The sequence below is a fragment of the Malania oleifera genome, chromosome 8, assembly GCF_029873635.1.
Source record: "Malania oleifera isolate guangnan ecotype guangnan chromosome 8, ASM2987363v1, whole genome shotgun sequence".
NCBI lineage: Eukaryota > Viridiplantae > Streptophyta > Magnoliopsida > Santalales > Ximeniaceae > Malania > Malania oleifera.
In genome coordinates, this window is record NC_080424.1 from 100,702,080 (window position 1) to 100,719,887 (window position 17,808).

General features: G+C 31.5%; 1 pseudogene; it reads right to left on the reverse strand.

Moving 5' to 3' along the window:
- Window positions 1-11,613: 11,613 nt before the first annotated feature.
- On the reverse strand, window positions 11,614-14,263 carry LOC131162259 (6,7,8-trihydroxycoumarin synthase-like; annotated as a pseudogene).
- Between the last annotated feature and the right edge of the window lie 3,545 nt (window positions 14,264-17,808).

Here is a 17,808-nt window from a genome sequence, read left to right on the forward strand (position 1 = left end):
TAACATATGCTTGTGCTCAACAACTGCAAGAACAAGTTAGAAGATGGACTGTAGGTGAAATGTTTGCACCGGGGCAAGTATGTCATTCAAGCCACCACTGATCCATTCTTGAAGCTGGTTCTTGGCACGGCGTCTGTAACCTTGACTGGTCTGGATTGAGTGACCTAATTCCCACCAACATATATTTCTGAATAGAACTTGCAGGCCATGATGGGAACAACGTTGAAAATTAAAGAGTTTTTTACATTATTTAAGTTTTATTATTAGAAAATATCAAATTGAACAAGGAGTCATTATATGTCATATTTAATGAATGAAACCTACAAAACCATTTACATGATGCATATGTGGTAACTCATACACAATACTAGCAATTACAGACAAGTATAAATATATTCTAAACAAGCTTGATTTGTGACAGCCTCTATTTAATTGGAACTTGAATATTGGTCTTAAACTTGATGTAGATTGCATACATTTAAAAAAATAATTAAAAAAAAATTGTATTAAAATATAATACTTTAGTGATCATCTATTTTCATGGTGCATTGTCACACTTTTCTGAATCTAACTTGATCCATAATTTACAAAGTGGACATTTGACCCAAGTTATTTATTTCTTAGTATTTTGTTTTGAAAAATATAATACTTATCTCACTAGTTAATATTTTCAAAACTCAAGATTATAATTTATAGCATAATATATCAATATCCTAATCTTAATAATTTCAATAACACTAATTATCATACTATTGTAAACTTGTAATAATAATAATATTACACACTTTTTCATGTAATATGTATATATATATTACTATTATAATAATAACAATCATAAGTATGAAAACAAATAATAATAATAGTAATAATAATAATAATATTCCCAAACTTCACCATATTAATTTAAACCTTTTTTTATCTATTTTTATCAAATCATGGTCAATTTAATTAAAAGGTTTATAACTTTAACTTTACTATCTTTCTTTTTGAACCGTCACCTTACAATTAATTAATTTTAGAGATGAGTTGATTTTTTCGAGAAGCCAAACGCGCGCATGATTACATGCACCTAAATTGATCTAGGATGGCAGCTTGGTGATTCCTTTTGTCTGGGCTGATGTCACTGAATGGCCCACTTGTCAGGCCCATTTGATAACTATATTCGTACTCATCCATTACCTACTCCATGTGAGCAACATTTTTCATTAATTTTTAGGAAATAATTATAAATTTTAATTATTGTTACTGAAATTACAACCATTTTTTTAAAAATTATACTCTTATAGGAATCTTTCGAAATCTGTATATATATAATAATAATAAAAAAGGTGGCGTATTCAAAGGTTGCAACATAGTTTAAAAAAAAAAAAATTTTTGAAAATGGATGTAGCCATTTTTATATATAAAACTGCTTCGAATCTTGCAAAACTTTAAAAATCGAAGATAGTGATATACTATTTTATTATATATTATAATATATTAATTATTAATGAAACTTAATTCAATTATGTAATGATAGTAAGAATTATTTATTAATTTAAATTAATATTAAAAATTAAAAATATTAATTTAATTAATAAGATTATTTTTAATTAATAAATAATATTATATTATTTTAATAATAGAAAATAATTAAATTTCCATAAAAAATTAAAATAACTTGCTTTTAAGTTTTTAATTGTAAAAGTATTATTAATTTTATTCAAAATATATTTAAAAATTGCTATATATTATTTTATTATATATTATAATATATTAATTATTACATAAAACTTAATTCAAGTATGTAATGATAAATAAGAATTATTTATTAATTTAAATTAATATTTACAAATTATAAATACTAATTTAATTAATAAGATTATTGTTAATTACTAAATGATATTATATTATTTTAAATAATAGAAAAAAATTAAATTTGCATTAAAAATTGCAATAATTAACTTTTAAGTTTCTAATTATAAAAGTATCATTATTTTTATTCAAAATTAAGAATGACTGTATATTATTTTACTAAGTATTATGATATATTAGTTATTATTAAGTTTTTAAATATATAATTTTTCATTGAAGATGTTAATTTTTTATTATAAATTTTTTAAAAGGTAATATTTAAATCGTATATATATTTGCAATTATATTTTTAAACACATTTAAAATTTTTAAAAAAGTAGACTACTATGTAAAAGAAAAAAGTAATGATAATGCTCCGAATCATGTATGCATGCAACACACTATCTATATTCCTTATTTAATTAAATATAATAATCTTATATTATTTATTAACCTATTAATTATTAATAAAATATAATTAAATAACACACTATCTATATTCCTTATTTAAATGTTGAGTAATCAGATTGTTAACCTAAGAAATCACCACAACTTATGAAATAAAGAAAAAATCCTAAGTATATTTTAAAAGTTCAAGAATTTTCCTAACTTATGAAATGATTTATACTTAATTAAATAACATTCTGACATGCATATATAAATTATTTATTTTTATGATAAAAAATATTATTACCGTATCTTTGGAGAGACTTCAGATTTGAATGTGAATTTGCATTGGATTTAAATAAAATGTAATGTATATATTAAAAATTACTCAAATACATCGAAATCCAAATCTAAGGTCTGAAATTTTTTCAATGAAATAAAGACACTCCAAAATCTATATACTCAAAAGTTTAAAAGCTATAAGAGAGTTTAATGATCATAATAAAGTTATAAGATGACTAAACTTAGTGAAATTCTTGATTACTATAAGTAAGACGTATCACTTATACATACAATTTTGTTTTGCGTAGGTCTTTTTTATTTCCTGAGCACCTATCTAAATGGTAGGAAGTTCAAGCAGTGTTCCGGTAACAATATTGTTGTACATAGGGGGGGCATCATAACCGGAGCAGATGATGTTAGTTATAGTAGTCCGCCAGTTCGACCAATTTGAATTGGCCATAGGTGTAAATTAAATAAATTATATACGAAGATATATAAATAGCGAGATTTAAATGGCAACCAAATCTAGTATAGACGCGTAACAATGAAATCTCGCTACTCCAAATAGCGAGATTTGCAAAAGGCCATACACGTAGGAAATCTTGCTACTCCAAGTAGCGAAATTACGTCAGAATCATTCTGCAAAATACTTCCCAGAATGGGGTATTATTTAATATATCTTTTTAAAAAATAGTTAAATCGAGAAAAAACTAATTAATTTAATAGAATTTGTGTTTTAGAACTCAATTGCTTTCAATAAATATATTAAATTTGACCTTTTAATTATTTAAGTATTTGACATTTTTTTTTTTAATTTTGGTTTGTTTCATATCAATTTTAATTTTTTTATTATATAATAAAAAAATTTAAGATTTTACATTTATTTATTTTATTAATTTGTTTTTTTTTATTACTTAGTAATTTTGATAAAAACTGAGAAAAAATTTATGAATTTCTTTTATTTTGGCAACTTATTACTATAGCACTTCAATGAATAGAACTAATTATTTTCAATTAAATAAAATTGTTTATTTGACATAAATAAAAGGTCATATAAATTTATAATATAATTAAAATTATATCTATAAAGTTTTTAAACTTTTGAAAAATATACGTTTTTTAAAAGGTTAATTTAACCAACTTTCAATTATTATGTACAATAAAACTGTTATTGCAATACTCAAATGTGAGTTGAAAATGGAATAATTATAATTAATTTATATTTTTATTAAAATATTTTTCATTTTATACTCTTTTTAATTTTTAATTATTCATTAATATTTTTAATTATTGTTTAGTTTAAAGATAAAATTGAACATGATTTCAAATAGGTTTTGTTTTTTGTTTTTTTTGTTTTTTAGTTGTTGAAATATTAACAAACACATTAGTAGTTCTTAGGTTTTTAGTATGTTTTTTATTTTTAATTTTTAATTTTCAAATATTTTGATAATGATATTGCATGATATTAAAATACTAAGATTTTGATCTAATTGATAATTAAATAAAATTAAAAATTAAAAATTTTAAAATTGAAAAAATTATTAAATAAAATATTTTAATATTAAAATAGATTGGGACGAGAAAGCGAGAAAAGAGCAACCCCAAGTCTATCAAATCAATCAATTTTCAAATAATTTGTTGACTGTTTTTACTTTTTTTATGAAGAATTTGCACTTGAGCAAGTGCTTGATGAGAATTAAAGAGCAAAGAAAAATAAATAAAAGAAAAAGTATATTACTAAATTTGCGACAAAACCCATTAGCTCATATTTGGAATGACTGTATCCGTTATTAAGTAATATACTTTTTCCAAATACTTAAATTGCATATCAAATACAGTCAAATTCTCGATAAAATGAGCTAGAACGGAATACAAATTGTATTTGATATGCAATTTTAATAATGTAAGAATAAATACAATTTGTCTTCCGTTCTAGAATATCCCAATGAATTCACGTGTTGCAACTTGCAGGCATGATGACTTAGCAAAGCATTGGACCCATCTGCACTGCGCTTGTGATGTATCCATAATTATATATAGCTAGTGTCCCATTCTATCCACCCACCTCCATCAGTCTACCGTAGAAGCTGGAGGCTCTTTTCGTCCGTTTTCAATTCATGCTTTTGATTTTGATTTCAATCACGAATAAGCCGTTCTGATTATTATTTAAAAAATAAAATTCAAGTTCATAAAATTAATTTATACTCTCAATAGTGTTAATTAGCCGCGTAAAGTTTGAGTCTCAAATTTGGATTTGTATAAATTTAGAAAATTAATTATTAAAAAAAATAAAAAATAAAAAATTATGGCTTATAACATATGCTTGTGTTCAACAACTGTAAGAACAAGTTAGAAGATGGACTGCAGGTGAAATGTTTCTACCGGGATAAGTATGTCATTCAAGCCATCACTGAAGCTGGTTCTTGGCACTGCGTCTGTAACCATGACAAGTCTGGATTGAGTGACCTAATTCCCACTGTCGCGATGTCCCGGACCCAGCCCAGAGAACCAATCTCTGGTTAAAAATGGGTTCAGCTTGCGAACTGGGAAAAATGAATGTGTATTTTGAAAATGTGAATTTTCGTGGAAAACGATATGTGGTGGAGTCGCAACTAACTTTTGAAGTGTGGTTAGAACACTTGATTGCTACCCCATTAGGGGTAGAATCGGTCTGCGTCACCAAAGTCGTGCTCGGGAGTATGGTTACGCAAGGGGAAGGTATTAGCACCCCCTACACGCCCATTCTTACGAATGGTACCAGATTAATAAAGAGTTATCCCGAAATAAATGTAATAAGTCTTTAAAGATTACTCCCTTTCAAAAGTCAAAAGAATGAAAATACTATATAGGTATTCCCTCAGAATCGGGGTAATCCAATGCCCCAAAGAGCCAATGCTCTTGGTCGCAATCATTGGGAAGGAAAATTGAAAATAGGATATAAAATACGCTCCCGGCGATTTTGAAATCTATAGGTTTTTTTTTAAGTATCAAAAATACTATTTTGGGAGGTTTTTGAAACTTATTCGGGATTAGAATGATTTTTTCTTATGCCTAAAAAGATATTTTTGTGATTTTTCCTAAGTGTGAAAATGATTTTTGTGATTTTTCTTGAACTTTCAAAATAACACAAATAAAATCAGTTAAAATCAAAATGTGAAAATATTTTTGGAATTTCTAAAAATTTTGCGATTTTTGTGAATTTTCTGGGTATAATAATAGTATACAAGCGAAATGGAGAAAACCGGGATGAATCGGTCCTGGAATGGTGAACCGGTCAAATGTTGACCAGTTTGGGGGGAAAACCAGTTTAAGGTCTTGGTCGAGATCACTGATTTTTCGGGGTTTTCCAATGTTCTTCCGAATACAACAGAATTTTAGACAACAATCATGAAAGTCATAGTTTTAAAGATATGACTTTAGAATGTATGTTTGAAAATTTTGAATGTAAGGAAACAAATCTAACATTTGCCAAACATGTTGGAAACTTTCTTGAATTTTTTTCAAAAATTTTCAAATCTAAATTAGTTTCAAAGCCTTAAAAATTTTTGAATTTTCTTTGACAATTTTTCTGAATTTTTGTGTCTTTTATGAAATTTCTTTTCTTATTTTTTTATGGGTTAAAAAGAAGCTATTTAAAATAAAATACGAAATGAAATAGAATCAAATAAACCAGCGGAGGCCAGTTTGGGAAAGGGGGGCGGAGATGTAACATAGGAAGAGAAAGTTCATTGGTCTTACCTATCGTCTTTTTCTCCTCCGGTCTTCCTTCCCTGTCTGTGAATCTGCAGGGGTTGGTCTACAGCGTCTTCCCGAGGGTTGTTCTTGAACTCTTACTCAAGGCACTACAGAGTACCTTCTTCCAATGGGGTGACTCGGCACCGGTAGGAAAAGGAATCAATCGATCGCTTGATCTTCTTTCGTTTTCCTTTGCTTCGGTCTTCTTTTCGTGTTGGTGAGTCTACTAGGGCCGCTCTACAATGTCTTCCCGAGAGTTGTTCTTGAGTTCTGATTCGAGGCACTACGGGGTGCCTTCTTCAAATGGGGTGACTCAGCACCGATAGGAAACGGGATCAGTCGACCTCTTGATCTTCACTCAAAAAAAAAAAAAAAAAAACTAGCTTCACAAACTCATGATAGAAAACTTCAATATTTGAAATTTTCTCCTTACAAATTAGGATAGCTTCCCAAGAGGGGGGTGAATTGGGAATTTAAAAACTTTCTTTTTAATTCCTTTTAAGAATACTTAACTTCTTTTATTGTTTATCTAATTCTTTTACTTGTTTGTTTAATTTGTCAAACACACAATAACTTGGTTTCTTTTATACAATCAACAACACAAGCACTTAAACAACTAAATCACCAATCAACCTTTCAATTAACCACACTATCCAAACTAACCAAACACAATTTGAAGGCAAACAACCAAACCAAAATTAAGATATACAATAGTAAGAAATTAGGATGGTTGTTTGTTTATGTATGCCTTATAAATATGAATTAAGCCTTATAGTTGAATGATATGCTTGTTAAAATAAATTTGCTTTTTTTATATGATTTACAACCACACATCCATACTCTTCCCAAAATTCAGAATTCAAATAAATTCTTAGTTAATTTTCTTCAGGTGTTTTAACCAAGTAACATACTCCCGTATGGTTTCCGCAAAGTATGGTTTAACCAACGTACTCCCTTTCAGTTTCCGCAACCCAAATCAAAATTGAACTTTAAGTTTGTTTGATTTCCAAATAAACGTAGTGTATATGATTTCAAATTTAAATCATCCACGCAATATAAATAAGCTGAAAATAAAGAGTAAGGGAAAGAGAGAGTGAGACACAGGATTTTAAGAGGTTTGGCTTCAACACATCCTACATTCTCACCTTTGGCAAAACCACCAAAGGATTCACTAAACTTGTTCCTTTACCGGGTGGAACAATACCTTTATACACTCCTTCAGAAGCCTAGAGCAGCACCTCTCTAAGCGATAATCCCTCGCCTAACCAACGATCCAGCAAACCTGGAATCGTCATAATCTACAAGAATATAATATAAATTCTGCGTACAAAAAATACTCCCAAAATTTAGAGCAGGTTGTACAAATTGAAATGTAAATTGTACTTCAAAAAACCAAAGCAAAATAGAATATATGAAGCTCTAGAGTTTTTAGAAGTCACCAATGGTTCGTTTAAAAGAGAAATGGAATTGCAACCTGGAACCGAACTTTGATATTTTCAAACTACCAGAATTGTAGAATTCCTCTCCAGCAAAAGATGTGAGCAAAGAAGAACTTCAGAAGAATTTCAGTACAAGATGAATTTCAAATTTTTTTCTGATTTCTCTCTTTTCTTGTGTTTTCTAGTATTGTGTTTTTTCATTACCCAAATAGGTATTTATAGGCAATTTAAAAGATCAACTTCCACATCAAATTAGGTAAACTTTGAAAAAAAATTTAATTTGTTGACTAAATTTTGAATTTCAAAATTTTGAAAGATCAACATTCACATCAAATTAGGTAAACTTTGAAAAAAACATTAAAATTGTTGACTAAATTTTGAAATTCAAAATTTTGAAAGATGTTGTCCATATCAAATTAGGTAAACTTTGAAAAAACATTAAATTGTTGATTAAATTTTGAAATTCAAAATTTTGAAAGATGTTGTCTATATCAAATTAGGTAAACTTTGAAAAAACATTAAATTGTTGATTAAATTTTGAAATTCAAAATTTTAAAAGAAGCTTCCCTTTGAGATCTAAAATTTGCTCCACATGGCAGTCGTCTGCCATGACATGGCAGTCATCTGTCATAGTTAAAATTTAAACCCAAAATACTTTTATTAAACCCTTTAACTTGCCAGTCGTCTGTCCATAGACAGACAGTCATCTGTCAGGTGCACTGCTTATCAGAAACTCACTTTTTATTTTGAACACATTCCTTCCTTTAAGACCTTTGTTACTTTAATTTCAAAGACATGTTTTAAGCTTTTTAAAACAAAGTGTTTCTTAGTTTCTTTTGATTTTATAAGAGTTTCACATATCTAAATGACATTTGGTTTTGAAGTACTTACAACAGTTCTTCTAATTATGGTCTTCTTAAATCCTTCAGCCTCCTTCAGCCTTTTGAGGTTCACTTTTGACTTTGGGTTTGTTTGCCCTTAAGCTTCTTTATTTGTTATTCATTGCATTCAATATTCTGAGGCGCTTTCACTAGATTAACATTGAGCTTCAACTTATCAACCTTGAGAGTTCCTTTACCTAAAACGCATCACTTAACATCATATGTTAAAACATCATTCATTTTGTTATCATCAAAACAAGATTGAAAAGTCCAGTTAAGTCAACACACCACTAAGAGCTCTCCTCCCTTTGTGCTTGGAATGAGAGGGCTATTTATAGGCTTAGCTTGTGGCAAGCATAGGAAAGAAGACATAAGGGAGTGATGATGGGGGGAACCAAGTATGGGGGGAAGAATGATGAAGGGAAATTAGCATGGGAAGAATGGTAAAAGGAGATAACATGACATGTGATAAGTGATGATGGAGGGAACAAAGTATGGGATGAAGAATGATGATGGGAATATAGTATGGGAAGAATGATAAATGGAGGAAACATGACATGTGGTGAGTGATGATGGGGGGACAAAGTATGGGATGAAAAATGATGAAGGGAATATAGTATGGGAAGAATGATAAAGAGAGGAAACATGACATGTGGTGAGTGATGATGGGGGGACAAAGTATGGGATGAAGAATGATGAAGGGAATATAGTATAGGAAGAATGATAAAGGGAGGAAACATGAAATGTGGTGAGTGATGATGGGGGGACAAAGTATGGGATGAAGAATAATGAAGGGAATATAGCATGGGAAGAATGATAAAGGGAGAAAACATGACATGTGGTGAATGATGATGGGGGGACAAAGTTTGCTTGCATTTGACAAATTAAAATAAATAATAATAATAATAATAATAATAATAATAATAATAATAATAATAATAATAATAATAATAATATGAGGGTTCTAGAAGCTGTGCGAGGTCCATCAGAGATGTGTTGGGCCCACGCGCCATGTGGGGTCCACAAGCCGTTTGAGGGTTATAGGAACCCGAGCTAGTAAGACACCGGATATGTGGATCCGAGCTAGCGTACCAGAGTGGGTAATGTGTATCGGATGTAGGAATCCGAGCTAGCGTACCAGGAGAAGTGGGGCCCACAAACCGTGTGGGGCCCAATGGAGATATGTGGGGCTCACAAGTAATGTGGGGTCCACGAGCCATTTAAGGGTTATAGGAACCCGAGCCAGCAGGCATAAGCATGCCAAAGGAGGTAACATGCATCGGATGTAGGAATCCGAGCTAGTGTATCAGAGTGGGTAACGTGCACCGGATGTAAGAATCCGAGCTAGCGTACCAGGAGAAGTGGGGCCCAATGGAGATATGTGGGGCTCACAAGCAATGTGGGGTCCACGAGCCATTTAAGGGTTATAGGAACCCAAGCCAGCAGGCATAAGTATGCCAAAGGAGGTAACGTGCATCGGATGTAGAAATCCGAGCTAGCGTACCAGAGTGGGTAACGTGCACCGGATGTAGGAATCTGACCTAGCGTACCAGGAGAAGTGGGGCCTACAAACCGTGTGGGGCCCACAAGCAATGTGGGGTCCATGAGCCATTTAAGGGTTATAGGAACCCGAGCCAGCAGGCACAAGCATGCCAAAGGAGGTAACGTGCATCGGATGTAGGAATCTGAGCTAGCGCACTAGAGCGGTAAAGTGCACCGGATGTAGGAACCCAAGCTAGCATACTAAAGGGGGTAACGTGCATCGGATGTAGGAATCCGAGCTAGTGTACCAGGGAGTAACGTGCATCAGATGTAGGAACCTGAGCTAGCGTACCAAAGGGGGTAACGTGCATCGGATGTAGGAATCCGAGCTAGCGTACCAGGGAGTAATGTGCATCGGATGTAGGAATCCAAGCTAGCGTACCAGATGGGGTAACGTGCATCGGATGTAGGAATCCGAGCTAGCGTATCAGGGGGTAACGTGCATCGGATGTAGGAATCCGAGCTAGCGTACCAAGAGGTGTGGGGCCCACAACACATGTGGGGTCCAATGGAGATATGTGAGGCCCACAAGCAATGTGAGACCTACAAAGATGTGTGGGGTCCACAAGCAGTGTGGGACCTACAAGGATGTGTGGGGTCCACAAGTAGTGTGGGAATACAAGGATGTGCGGGGTCCACGAACACCATGGGACCTATAAGAATGCGTGGGGTCCACAACCAGTGTGGGACCTACAAGGATGTGTGGGGTCCACCAACAGCGTGGGACCTACAAGAATGAAGGTTTGCCATGAGGTCTCCTTGGAAAGGCCTAGTTAAAATTGGGGTGTCTACACCCACTAAAATATATTTCTGAATAGAACTTGCAAGCCATGACAGGAACAATATTGAGAAGAGTAGACACTAGCCTTAAGAACATCAAATGCAATAGGAACAAGGCCTCGAAATGGATAGTCTTTAGCCATACTTTCAATTCTTTTGAGAATCATTGGCATGGGCTTTGTCAGGTCCACTTTTGAGCTGTAGTATTGGGAACGTTTCTACCCAAAATTTAAGTCTTCCAAAATATTAAACCGATAAACGAAACTGAAATAAAAAAATAAACAAATGCTCATTTTTTTGTCCTTGAATCAAATAATAATTTAAAAAATTATTAAAATAATAATGTGCAAAGAATACATATTAAAAGTACTTGATGATAAAATAAAAATTATTTTAATTATCTACTTAATTATTATGTTTCAAAATTTACTTTACAAGGACAATCTTATTATACGTACAATTGAAAAAGAAATATTTTTATTTTAATTTAATATATTACGACTTATAACATATGCTTGTGTTGTGGGCTGATTAACAAGAAAATCAAATCTACTTGCCAATAATTTGTTCATACGTACTATGAACATAAAACTACAAAATACGGGAGGAACCCTTTATTAAATTTATGACAATGTAGCAACAACTACAAGCAAATTGTACATAAGATTGACTTGGAAGTAGAATTTTGCATATTGATAATGCTTACTACTACCCACATGGTTGTATATATTAATTCATACACAGTACTTTTTAGATAAGAGATAAAGAGGAATTTTCTTGTGCATGGCAAGGCTAGGAATCATGTCCTTGTCAATATCTTCCCTCTTCATGCCTTGCGGCAACACCCAATCGAAGAAATAGAGAAGATTGGCGAGTGTGAGCTCGATAGTTAGCACTCCAAGGTGCATCCCAGGGCAACGTCGCCGACCGGTGCCAAATGGTATTAATCCAAAATCTTGTCCTTTGAAGTCTATAGAACTTTCTAAGAATCTTTCAGGCAAGAATTCTTCTGGGTTTTCCCAAGCATCGCAGTCCCTTCCTATGGCCCACGCGTTCACTAAAATTATGGTCTTGGGTTCGATTTCATACGCATCTAGAGTAAATTTTTGAATTGCTTCTCGAGGAACAAGCATGGGAGCCACGGGGTGCAACCTCAATCCCTCTTTCACCACAGCCTTGAGGTAAGGAAGTTTTTGAAGATCGTCCTCGTTTATGAGATTTTTCTTCTTTATTGAATTTTTGAGTTCGTTTTGTGAGGTATTCATCACTCTAGGGTTTTTTACTAATTGTGTCATTGTCCAAATTACAGAAGCTACACTTGTATCTGTTCCACCGACAAGAACATTCTGCATAACAAGAATAAGATGATTAATTAATGAGGATGCATACTGTATCTTTTTAATTAATTATAAGACTTGAGATGCAGCAGTGAATTTTTTTGGAATTATGAAACTTTGTTTCTTAACCCACTCTAATGACTGAATATATAAGTTTTTATTATGTTGGTAAGATTTGAGTAATTAACCCAAAGATTGGGAGTTTGAGCATGCACCAAATATATATGCCTCTCCTCATAATCAAATTAAGAAAAGATGATGAAAGTATTTTTGTCATGGGCTATGTTCCAAATAGACACAAAGGTATATAGACCCCATATTTATGCAAGTCTCAAACATATGATCCATATCTATATTCGTTTTGAAACACTACAATCTGAAATACCTCACCGAAAATATGCAAGGTGACTCTTAAATTAGATGTAATCTTGAATTTTATCTTTTCAATCTACATATTTTGGTAGTTTTTAGGTATATATTTTAAAAAATTTATTATTTTCCCTAATAATTTAAGTTTTTGAGTCAAATATACGACTCACTAATCGATAAAATTTTAGACGAATCAAGACAAAAGAATAAAAAAGAAAAGAAAAGAAACACAATAACCACCTTAGAGGGATATATTGTATCCCATGAGTCTCATTGAAAAAAAGAAGAAGTAGACCAAATGATTAGCTACACCTAGTATATATACTACCTAGCATGCTATTTGAAAAGTTGGGACCAACACAAATTTACCATGTATATGATTTGTTAGATGCAAAAAATTAAAACTACCTATTAATGCAGTTAACATACTAACACATGTTGAATTTACGTTGGCCTTGCCTACGAATTAACATGTTAGGTGGAATACTGATGTATCTAATATTTTCTCATTAGACTGAATTATTAAGTAGGCCACTTATATCTTTAAAAGGAGAAATTATTGGGTATATCATATAATCTATAAACTAACATAATAAAATAGTGACAACTCATGAGTTTTTTTTTATTTATTTTGAAAAAAAAGATTTAGAAATGATTTAGTCAGTCTCATATAACAGCTGTCACTACTTGATTTTATGTTAGTCTTCCTATAATGTGGTAGATCTGATTTAACTAATAATTACTTCTTTGACTTCCCAAGTCACAATACTTTGCCATAGCTAAAAATAAAAATTTTTAAAAAGAATACCATGAGCAGTGCTTTAATATGATCAAGAGTGAAATCATCAGTTGCAAATAGCCGATCCTTTCTCAGGCGGAGCAAGACATCATTGATGTCCTCCTCCTGGGGTTTGGGCCTTTCAGGGTCAAGGTGCTCCTCAATGACCTTCTGGTAAAATAAATCCAATTCCCTCCAATTCTTTTCCAGCCTCCCAAACAGCCCACTCGCTCTGTCAACCCACCACCCCACCACCGGAAAATAATCCGACACGAAGAAACTCGCCATCATGGCCTGCGTCTCGTTTAGCAGCTCCACAAACCTGCTCCCCTCGTACCTCTTCCCAAACCCAATCCTACACATAATCGAATTCGTCAGACACATCATCGTCTCGCTCAAATTCACGGGTTTGGAGGAAAAGGAAAGTTCGGAGATTTTATCGAGCGTGCGGGAAATCTCCTCCTTCCGGACGGAGCGAAAGGAGAGGACCTTCTTGGTGCTGAAGAGGTGGAGCATGCAGATCTTTCTGACTTCTTTCCAGTAGTCGCCGTACGGGGATAAGGCGATGTCGCGGCCGGAGTAGGAGAGTTTCTACTGGCCGAGCATGGAGGGGCGGCCAGAGACGGCGAGGTCGTGGGTCTTGAGCACTTCTTTGGCGACTCTGGCGGAGGAGATGACCACGGCGGGGACGGAGCCGAGGGTGAGCGACATGAGGGGGCCATACTTGGCGGAGAGGCGGTGGAGGCGGATGTGAGGGGCAGAGGTTTTTAGCTGGTGGAGGTTTCCGATAAGAGGGAGGCCGAGAGGACCCGGCGGACGACGGTTGCGGCGGTGCCGGTGGAGGAGAAAGAAGAGGGAGATGGGGAGGGCGAGTAGGAAGAAGAGGAAGTAGTTTTCCATCGTGGAGTAAATTTGCATGGGGTGAGTTTGGATTTGGATTGCGTGCAGCGTTTAAATAGGCATAGCCGGTGAGTTACGTGAGCTTCTTTTCGTGGGTGGGGAGTGTAACGCGTTTTTACCAATTTTTAAAAGGAAAAAAAATATATCAATAACAATGCCAAATACTTCACATTTATGAAAACTTGTATATCATTAGTTGTAACTCTCTTAATTATATTGTATATATGTAGATTTATTACATGAATGAACTTACAATTATCAAATGAAAAGTAGGCAGAAAGAGTAAATAGTAATGAGAATAATTAAGAGTTGCACAACAAATATGGAGTAATGTAATTCATTATTTACACTTCTATAGGCAATAATTATGTTTAAGAAGGAAGTCAAATAGGCTAAATATATTTACAGTAGTTAATTAGTGTGTTTTATAATGATAGTGAACACTCATCCTCCTTTAATTAAATAGTTTTTTACACTATTTAAGTTTTATTATTAGAAAATATCAAATTGAACATGGAGGCATTATATGTCATATTTAAAGAATAAAACCTACAAAACGATTTACAAGGTTACTCATCCTATATACACAATACTAGTAACTACAGGCAAGTAGAAATATATTCTAAACAAGCTTGACTTGTGACAGCATCTGTTTAATTGGAAACTTAAATTTTGGGTCTTAAACTTGATGTAGATTGCATACATTTAAAAAAAAAAAAAACAAAATTGTATTAAATTTTGTCCAAATTTGTATAAATCTAAATGCGAAATTTAAAATTTTTGCTTCCAAACACAGAATATGAATTTTTCAATTCAAAAATATTTGTAAAAAACTAATCAGCAAGTCATAAATTGAACTTGAGCATGAGTTTCATTCTACTTTTTAGTTACATCCGTTTCATATACTAAAATTTACATTATGACTATCTGCGGTACCAAATTAAGAGAGGTCGGCAACTCTTGGGAACAATACTCTATGATCATCTATTGTCATAGTTTTCTAAATCTAACTTGACCCATAATTTACAAAGTGGACATTTGGCCCAAGTTATTTTATTTTCTTAGTATTTTGTTTTGGAAAATATAATACTTATCTCACTAGTTAATATTTTCAAAACTCAAGATTATAATTTATAGCATAATATATTAACATCCTAAACTTAGTAATTTCAATAATACTAATTATCATACTATTGTAAACGTGTAATGATAATAATATTACACACTTTTTCATGTAATATATATATATATATATATATATATATATATATATGATATATATTACTATTTTTTGTCTATTTTTTATCAAATTATAGTCAATTTAATAAAAAAAGTTTATAACTTGAAGTTCACGACCTTTCTTTTTGAACCTTCACCTACAATTCGTTAATTTTAGAGATGAGTTCATTTTTTCGAGTAAGCCAAACGCGCCGCATGATTATATGCACCTAAGAAAAAGAACAAGAGTAGACTTGGATACAACCCCCAGGGTGTGGTTCAGGTGGTAGTACGGACTGCGGGAGTGCCTTTCACGTGGTCAAGTGTTCAAACCCTCCTAAGCTCGTTTCTGCCCCTGAACTTTTGAATTTACCCTTCCTTTGAAGTTGTGGGGTTAATTTTAAGGGGCGCAGGATTAGTCACGTGGACCGTAAAATGGACGCATAGATACACGGTGTGTATTCCAAAAAAAAAAAAAAAAGAGTAGACTCGGATACGGATGCACATTTGCTAGGTGGGCCGTCATCAGTTAAATTGATCTAGGATGGCAGCTCGGTGTTTCCTTTTGTCTGGGCTGATGTCACTGAATGGCCCACTTGTCAGGCCCATTATACTTGAACCAATCCATTACGGCATTACGTACCTGCATACACAGTAAGTATTAATTTAATAGAATTTGTGTTTTAGAACTCAATTTATTTCAATAAATATATTAAATTTGACTTTTTAATTATTCAAGTATTTGACATATATATATTTTTAATTTTGGTTTGTTTCATATCAATTTTAATTTTAAAAATTTAAGATTTTACATTTATTTATTTTATTAATTTGTTTTATTTTTATTTTTATTATTACTTACTTATTTTGATAAAAGTTGAGAAAAAATTTATGAATTCCTCTTATTTTAGCAACTTATTACTATAATACTTCAATACATAGAACTGATTCTTTTTAATTAAAAAAAATTGTTTATTTGACATAAAAAATTTCTTCAAATTAAAATAAAAGGCCATATAAATTTATAATATAATTAAAATTATATCTACAAAGTTTTTAAACTTTTGAAAAAACATATGTCTTTTTAAAAGGTTAATTTAACCAACTTTAACTGTTCTTACAATGCTTAAATGTGAGATGAAAATGGAGTAATTATAATAAAATTTTTTTTTATTAAAATATTTTTCATTTTGTACTCTTTTTAATTTTTAATTATTTATTAATATTTTTAATTATTGTTTAGTTTAAAGATAAAATTGAACATGAGTTCAAATAGGTTTTTTTTTAGTTGCTGAAATATTAAAAAACACATTAGTAGTTCTTAGGTTTTAGTATGTTTTTTATTTTTAATTTTTTATTTTCACATATTTTGACAATGATATTGCATGATATTAAAATACTAAGATTTTGAACTAATTGATAATTAAATAAAATTAAAAAATCAAAAAGTTAAAAAATTTATTAAATAAAATATTTTAATATTAAAATAGAGCGAGACAAGAAAAAATGAGAAAACAGATAAATAAAAAGACAAGAGCAACCCCAAGTCCATCAAATCAATTAATTTTCAAAAAAAAAAAAAAAAAGAACCTTTCCCTTTTTTCTTTCTTTTTCTAGCCATTTTATTGTATATATACATTTTTTTTTTTCATATTTTCCATTTAAATATTAACATGGAACATGAAAGCCCAAAAATATTAACATCATGATATATTGAATCGACATGGGATCTAAATAATGCCTTCTCATTTTTCTCCCAACCATTGCATTTTTCCTTCTTTGTTTTTTTTTTAAATTTATTTTCTAACACCGGGCACCGAAGCCTAATATTATATATTCTAATGTTCCATCTAGTAGCATGTGCATCATTAATTACCATAAACTATTTTTGTTCCATTCCAATCCCAATAATTATGAATTGTTGAAATGATGTGTGATGTTTTAATTAATGATTTTTTCCCTAGTTTTTGTCTTGTATTTTTTTTTTCTTTTCCTTTTAACTTTTATCTTTTTTTTTGTTTTTGTTTTTTTATGTTTTCGTAACAATATTGAAGTCTGAAATATAGTAAACTCCACCTTGTAGCATATGTCGGGCGTCAACTTCCGTTAGTTTTTGTTTTATTTTTGCATGACATCAAATTCTAATATTTTATTTTAATTAGTAATCAAATAAAATATTTTGATGCTAAAATAGATCGAGACAAGAGAAATATGAGAACAATCCCATAATCTATCAAATCAATCAATTTTTAGATATTTTATGAATAATTTGCACTTGAGCAAGTGTTTGATGAGAAAGAAAGAGGAAAGAGAAAATAAATAGAAGA